The sequence below is a fragment of the Nannospalax galili genome, unplaced genomic scaffold (genome assembly GCF_000622305.1).
Source record: "Nannospalax galili isolate Female #2095 unplaced genomic scaffold, S.galili_v1.0 scaffold2681, whole genome shotgun sequence".
In the NCBI taxonomy this organism is placed as follows: Eukaryota; Metazoa; Chordata; class Mammalia; order Rodentia; family Spalacidae; genus Nannospalax; species Nannospalax galili.
Genome location: NW_008344499.1, coordinates 177,781 through 186,171, shown reverse-complemented (window position 1 = coordinate 186,171; position 8,391 = coordinate 177,781). Strand labels below are relative to the sequence as shown.

Here is an 8,391-nt window from a genome sequence, read left to right as displayed (position 1 = left end):
AAACCAGGCACAAGACCAACACAACAGAAGAGAGGACCCAGAAAGAATCCCACACAGCTACAGCCACATAATTTTTGACAAAGGTGTAAAGAAATGCATTGGAAAAAAGTCTCCAACAAATAGTTCTGGGAAAACCTGATAGCCACTTGTAGAAGAATGCAACTAGGTCTGTATCTTTCAGTGTGCACAAAATCAACTCAAAATGGATCAGATACCTGAATGTAAAATCTAAGACTCTGAAACCACTTCAAGATATAGGAATAGGTGAGTTGTTTTTTTTTTTTTTTTTTTTTCAAAAAGACGCCAATAAACCAGGTGTAGTGGCCCATGCCTTTAATCCCAGCACTCAGGAGGCAAGAGGCAGGCAGATATCTCTGAGATCGAGGCCAGACTGGTCTCCACAGTTAATCCAGACCAGCTGTGGCTACAGAGAGACCTTGTCTTAAAAAAAAAAAAAAACTCCTCCCAAAGACCCCCAAGAATTGCCAAGTGGGAATACAAGAAGGAAACCTGCTTGAGCACAGCAAAGCAAACACCCACTACAGAATGGGGCAAAATCTTTGCCATCTATGCTGCAGAGAGTTAATATCTAGGATTCATAAAAAAAAAACTTCCGAAGGCGGGGCATGGTGGTCCATGTCTTTAATCCTAGCACTCCGGAGGCAGAGGCAGGCAGATCTTTGTGAGTTTAAGACCAGCCTGGTTATGTAGTTCCAGGCCAGCTGGGGCTACAGGAAGACCCTGTCTCAAAAAGGCCAAAAAAATAAATGAAAATTTGTGCCAGGTGTGGCGGTCACACTTTTAGTCCCAGCATTCAGGAGGCAGAGGCAGGCAGATCTCTGTGAGATCAAGGCCAGCCTGGTCTACATAGCACGTGCCAAGCGAGCTGGGGCTACAGGGAGACCGTGTCTTAAAAAGACACCCCCCCAAAAAAAGACCCACAAGAATCTGAAGGTGGGCCAAGCTCGGGTGGTGCATGCCTTTAATCTCAGCACTTGGGAGACAAAGGCAAATAGATTTTTGTGAGTCTGAGGCCAGGCTGGTCTACATAGTAAATTCCATGCCAGCCAGGGCTACATGGTGAATATTGAAAAAAGAAATCGCTGAGGGTGGTGGCACATGTCTTTAATCCCAGCACTTGGGAGGCAGAGGCAGGTGGATCTTTGTGAATTTGAAGCCAGCCTGGTCTACATAGTGAGTTCCAGGCCAGCTTGGGGCTACAGTGAGACCCTGTCTCAAAAAGACAAAAAAAAAAAAAAAAAAAAAAAAAAAAAAAATCAAAGTTAATCTCAGTTATATAGCAAGTTTAAGGCCAGCCTTGACTACAGAGTGAGATCTTGTTTTTTTGAAGATCTAAAAAGGGAGCTGGAGAGATGGCTCAGTGGTCAAGAAGAACTAGTTCTTGCAGAAGACCCAGGTTCAAATCCCAGCACCCACATGGTGGCTAACAACCATCCTTAACTCCAGTTTCAGAGAATCTGATGCCCTTTCCTCAGATATTGCATGACATGGTGTACTTACATAGATGCAGGCATGACACTCATACACATAAAATAAAAATAAACAAGTAAAAAAATTTTTTTTATCTAAAAGAAGTCAATCACAAACACTCCATATTGTAAAATTCAATTTATATATAATGTTTGGAACAGGCATATCCATAGAGAGAAAGTGAGAAAGTAGATTTGTGGTTGTCAGAGATCAACAATTCATGGCTGCCGTGGGGAGATGGGTAATGACTCCTATGGAGTTTCTTTACTTTGGGGGATGATGAAAATGTTCTCAGGGATTCTATGGTCCAGTCACTGTCCCCAAATACTGTCACCAGTACTTATTTGTTAATTAAATTTGTTGCCTAAGATACTAAAATCTCTTGTTTTCATGTCATTAGTCTAAATAGAAACATCTTTTGGTAAGAGGATATATTGCTCCTAGCACATCAGCTCTCAGGTAAGACTTGCTGGGAATCGCAGGCTGATAGTACGTGAGGATCTGCCTAGCCAAACTTGCTGGTAAGGGTCACCAGTACTTCCTCAGCTGTCCTTCTAAGGTGGTAGAAACAGGTCTCTTCAAGAGAGATGGAAAACACACACCTCTCCACAGGGGAGATGATAGAGAAGGTAAACCCTGGTGTTGTGCCTTCAAACATTAATGCACACTCATAAAAAAGCTGGGCTTTCACAAGGCTCAAGGCCTTCCATCTATCATCAGCAGAGCTGGGAAATGGATTTCTCACCTGAGCCATCCCTCTTCCTCAAGACGGTTCACCTCTGAGAACTATAAATAAAGACCACGGAGAATGGCTTTGCTGTTTGACCCTTTAACCTGAAATGAAAATAAAGCTTGGAGAATGTCATCCCAACTCAAGGCTCCTGCACTGGCTTCTCCTTCTCCTACCTGTTGACAGGTACCTGCCAGACCTCAGGGTTACCTTTGATTTAGCCCTAACAGCACCCCCACACTTAGCAGAGTTCAGTCCTGTAATCCCTTCAGAAGCTTGAGTCAATTTTATGGTAACCTGAGAAACATTTCATTCAAAAATGATGTCACTGTCTGTTAACACATACTGGGGTGACCACCAGATTCATGCTTAGGGTGATAGAGCTGTAGCTCATAGCCAAAGGCAGAGCTCACTAAAAACAAATGCTATGTGAGCTTTCAGATGAAAAGAAAGTTCTATTCCAACACAACTTTTGCAAACCCCAAGGATATCTCAGTAGTTATTTTCGTAGAATGGAGAGGATTTTCTATATCAAAAATTCATTTAGAGTGGTCTAAATGGGTTTTTTTTGAGATAAGGATAAAAACTTTATTTTTTCTTACTTTTTAAGAAACTTTTTTAAAATTAATTTTTTAAATTTTTTAAATTTTTATTTTTTCGGTCTTTTTGAGACAGGGTCTTCCTGTAGCCTCAGCTGACCTAGAACTCACTATGTAGACCAGGATGGCCTTGAACTCAGAGAGATCTGCCTGCCTCTGCCTCCCAAATGCTGGGGTTAAAGGAGTGCCCCACCACGCCCCGTAGGATGACAATTTAAAACTGGGGTGGAAAATTATGGATAACAAAATCATCCAGGAAATTATAGATACCCAAATCATCTAAACCTCTAACAATTTTTTTTTTTTTTTTTTTTTTTGGTCTTTTGGAGGCAGGGCTTTCCTGTAGCCCCAGCCGGCCTGGAACTCATTATGTAGACAGGCTGTTCTTGAACTCACAGAGATCCACCTGCCTCTGCCTCCCAAGTACTGGGATTAAAGGTGTGCACCACCATGCCTGGCACTTAGCCTTTTTTTCTTAAAAAATTGTTTCCTCATTTTCTAATTGAATTTTATTGGTGGGTGGGGTATTTTTAATGATGTGTGCATGCGTGTGTGTGTGTGTGTGTGTGTGTGTGTGTGTGTGTGTGTGTGTGAGGGTCTCACTATATAGCTCAAGTTGGCTTTAGACTTGTGGCGATCCTTCTGCCTTTGCTTCCCAAGTGCTGGATTACAGGTATATGCCACCTCACCTGGCTTGTAATTGAATTTTAAAGCATGCATCTTTCTCAATTCAGTGACTTCTTCCCCTGAAGTGGGCTTGGATCAATAAAAGATATCTTGGAGTAATCATTCTAGCCAGGTGTGGTAGTACCTGTGGAGGGCATTGGATCCCCTGGAGCTGTATTTACAGGTAGTTGTAAACCACCTTACAACTGGGTTAATGGAACTTGAGGTTCTTACTGGTGTGAATTAATGGAGAACTGGCAGTGTTTGGAGCAGGTGATGCTGGGGAAAGTTCATTGACAGTCTAGCTAATTCAGAAACACTCTGCAGTGAATATGAATATACCATTGATGATTCTTATTGAACACAGTGGCAACCGATGGTGAGACCTGTCTGTTGGACATACTGGACACAGCTGGACAAGAAGAATGCAGTGCCATGACAGACCAACAGATGAGGACAGGTGAGGCTTTCTTTTGTGTGTATGCCATCAATAACAGCAAGTCATTTGCAGATTAGGGGAATGAAAGACTATGAAGATGTACCTAAGGTGCTGGTAGGAAACAACTGAGACTTGCCAACAAGAACAGATGACACAAAGCAAGGCCACGGTGAAACCTCAGCAAGACCAGACAGGGTGTGGAGACGCCTTTTCCACACTGGTAAGGGAGATATGCCAGGACAGAGTGAAAAAGCTCAACGGCAGTGATGGTGGGACCCAAGGTTGTATGGAGTTGTGTGGTAATGGAACAAAGTACTTTAAAAGTTCTGTCGAAAGGAATGAGCTACTTTGATGCTGCTCTGAGACCCCGGTTCTAACTTGCCTAGAGAAGTATCCCTGCTGCTCTTCATCTTAGTAGCTCAGGCTACCTCCCTAGCTCCCAGCAAACCACCATAACAGTGTACTGAAGAACTCTGAGAAACTACCTCCTCACGTGGTTGTCTGACCAGAGAGATGTAGCTTCCTTTACTCCCCAGTAGTTCTCTGGCCTGGTTCTCCCCACTAGAAACAAACACACCTCTGCCAGCCAGGCTTTTCATCTGAAAAGCAATCTATATTCTGATGCGGAGAACCAAATTATGACATGAAATTCTGTTGAAAATAGTTTCTTAAGTTCTAAAGTAGCAACTGCTGGTGATTTCTTCCTCCTTACAGTTAAACCTGGATCTATGTTAGTTTTTGGAGAAATGTCATACTGTTTGTTGACAATATAATGAATGATTAGTTTGTAATGTGATCAGCTACATATTTTAAAATGACATCAGTTCTGTATGCAAAAATACAAAAATTAATAGTAACTTCGAGTCTATCCTAGTCTTCTCAACTTACATGAAAGTAAATCAAACTTTCACATACAAAAAATGTTTGACTCCAGTCTGAGCTACATGATATGCTATCTCAAAAAATTTTTTTTCTTAGCGATTCCTGTGCAAGTTGAAAATACGTCTACTTTGTTGATATCTTCTTCTTTTTTCCCAACAGGGTCTCACTATGCAGCCCTGGTTGGCCTGGAACTCACTGTATAGATCAAGTTTGTCTTGACCTCACAAAGATCCACCTGCCTCTGCCTCTTGAGTGCTTAGATTAAAAGCTTATGCTATCACATCTGAACACTGACAGATTTTTTTTAAGTTTATTTATTGTATTTTATGTGTATGAGTATTTTGTCTGCATGTGTGTAAATGTATGCAATGTATGTGGAGACCAGAAGAGGGCATCACATCCCCTAAAACTGGAATTACTGCATGGTTGTTAACCACCACATAGGTTCTGGGAACTAAACCTGAGTCTTCTGCAAGAACAGCAAGTTCTTAACTGCTGAGCCATTCCTACAGTCCCTATTGACAACTTTTTAAGAAGAATTAAAGAGGAAAGGGAAGAGAAACATTTACAAACAAGCTCTAGGAATAAGGAGTCAGTGACCTTTGAGGGTGTGGCTGTGCACTTCACCTTGGAATAATGGGCTTTGCTGGATCCATCTCAAAAGGACCTCTACAAAGATGTGATGCAGTCTGTTTGAAGCAGGGTCTCCCTGTAGCCCCAGCTGTCCTGGAACTCATCTGTAGACCAGGCTGGCCTTGAACTCACAGGGATCCACCAGCCTCTGCCTCCCAAGTGCTGGGACTACAGGCATGCGCCACCACGCCCGCCAACAGCTTGTTTTAAAACTCATAAATACTGGAGCTGGAGAGATGCCTCAGCAGTTAAGAGCACTGGCTGCTCTTGCAGAAGACCTGGGTTGGCTTCCCAGTACCTACATGGTGGCTAACAACCATCCATAACTCCAATTCCAGGGGATCCTATGCCCTCTTCTGACACTTCATGACACAGGTACACTTATACACATGCAGGCAATACACTCATACACATAAAATAAAAATAAATAGTAAAAAATCATAAATACATATTTATATCAAATGCTTTTTCAGTATCTATTGAAATGATCATATGATTTTTTCCTTCTTTACCTTATTGGTGTGGTGAAGTGCAATAACTGATTTTCAATTTTTTCACTTTTCCAGGTAAAAATGTATCTAGTCTGCCGGGTGTGGTGGCACACGCCTTTAATCCCAGCACTTGGGAGGCAGAGGCAGGTGGATCTTTGTGAGTTCAAGGCCAGCCTGGTCTACAGAGTGAGTTCCAGGACAGCTGGGGCTATAGGAAGACCCTGTCTCAAAAAGACCAAAAAAAAAAAAAAAAAATGTATCTAGCCTTTGTTTTATTTAATTAAATTTTTTTTTGGTTAGAATATTTATGTCTAGGGCTGTGGATGTAGTTCTTTGCTAGAATGCTTGCCTAGCATCTGAAATCCTGGGTTCTGCTCCTAAAACTTCATAAACTGGGTGTAGTGGCATATGCCTATCATCTCAGTATTCAGGAGGTAGATGCAGGAGGTTCATAAGATCAAGGTCATCCTCTGCTGTAATAAGTTTGAGACTCAGGTGCTGGGATTACAGATGCTGAGTCACTATGCCCAGCAATTTCTTGTCAATTTTTTATCTGGTTTTGCTGTCAGAGTAAGTTAGGACACAACACTTTCTTTTCAGTCTTTGGAAGAGCTTTTTCATTTGTCTTTTTAAAATTTATTATTTTTATTTATGTGTATGTGTAGATGGGCTTGGGTGAGTTTATGTATACTACGTGCATGCACCATGGAGGCCACCTGGAGTTACAGGTGGTTGTGAGATGCCTGCTGGGTGTGTTGAGAACTGAACCCAGGTCCTTGCAAAAGCACTCTTAACTGCTGTTTTTTGTTGTTTTTTTGTTTTAAAAGATGGAGCACTTCATAAATTTGTGTTTCATCCTTGCTTGAGCACCATGCTAATTTCTGCATCATTCCAGTTTCAGTAAATGTGTTGTCAAAGCAAGCATTTCTGGGAGTTTTTATGGGCTTGGCATTATTTTTTTCCTTAAGTGTTTGGTAGAATTCATTAGTATAGCCATCCGGGCCTGGATTAGGAGCATTTTTGTAAGATGCATAGTATAATTACAAAGTCACTTTTTTTTTAAAAAAGTCACTTTTTAGTAAATATAAAGCTATTTTGTTTACCTATTTTCCCTTGAGTGGGTTTTGCCATATCTTTCAAGGAGTCTGTGCTGTTCTGTTATTCTCCTTGTGTTTTATATATAATATATATAAGTATATATATGTTTGGAGACAGGGTCTCCCTGTAGCCCCAGCTAGCCTGGAAATCACTGTATAAACCATGCTGGCCCTGATCTACGCCACCTGCCTATCTACGCCTCCCGAGTGCTGGGATTACAATTGTGAGCCCCCATGTCTGGTTTGTAATATATTTTTAAAAGATTTATTATTATTTTTTAATTTTTATTTGTGTGGAGTGGTGTGTGTGTGTGTGTGTGTGTGTGTGTGTGTGTGTGTGTGTGTGTACATGAATACAGGTTCCTTCAGAGGCTACAAGCATTGGATTCCTCTGGAACTGGAGTTAGAGGCCATTGTGAGCTTCCTGACATGGGTGCTGGGAACCAAACTTGGGTTCTCTGCAAGAACAGTAGGCACTCTTAACCAGCCCTCTCCTTTCAATATATTTTTAAAAGTTTATTCATTTTGTGTGTGTGTGTATGTGTGTACGTGTGTGTGTGTGTGTGCGTGTGTGTGTGTGTGTGTGTGTGTGTAAACCCAAAGCTGACATTAGGTATCTTCATCCGTCCCTTTCTACTTTACTTATTGAGCCAAGGACTTTTGCTGAACCCAGAACTACCAATTCCAGGTTTTACTCTATCTGGCCAGCGTGACTCAGCGTCTCTGCCCTTTGAGTGTTGAAATTACAGGTGGCTCCCATGCCTGCCTGGCTTTTATGTGAGTTCTGGGGATCTGAACTCCAGGCAACTAGCTTTATCTATACTGAGCCAGCCCCTATTCTTGTAGTATTTCTAAAATTGATATTGTTCATCTCTAAATATACAAGCCAGGTGTGGTGGTGCACGCCTTTAATCCCAGCACTCAGGAAGCAGAGGCAGGTGGATCTCTGAGAGTTCAAGCCCAGCCTGGTCTACATAGTGAGTTCTAGGCCAGCTGGGGCTACAGGGAGACCGTGTCTCAAAAAGACCAAAAAGGAAAAAAAAAGAAAGAAAGAAAATATACACATATTGCAAATATCAGAAATCAATAGAATATTGGATATATTTGAATCATTATTTATCTGAAATTTGAATTCAGCTGGGTATCTTGTCTTTTTATTTGCTAAATTTGACAACCCTAACTTAAGATCTTTTCCTTCTTTTCTAATATTGATATTTAATGTTATGAATTTTTCTGTTTTACTTATTTATTCATTTATTTATTTAGGTCTTTTTGAGACAGGGTCTCCCTGTAGCCCCAACTGATGTGGAACTCGCTATGTAAACCAGGCTGACTTTGATCTCACAGAGATCCACTTGCCTCT

At 41.4% G+C, this 8,391-nt stretch overlaps 1 non-coding gene and 1 pseudogene across 1 annotated transcript; one reads left to right on the top strand and one right to left on the bottom strand.

Moving 5' to 3' along the window:
• The first annotated feature begins 1,728 nt into the window (after positions 1–1,728).
• Positions 1,729–4,277, top strand: LOC115071648 (annotated as a pseudogene).
• Positions 4,278–6,752: 2,475 nt separating this feature from the next.
• Positions 6,753–6,854, bottom strand: LOC115071649. Its single transcript, XR_003850754.1, has one exon. It is a non-coding gene; the product is annotated as a U6 spliceosomal RNA (small nuclear RNA).
• Positions 6,855–8,391: the final 1,537 nt, after the last annotated feature.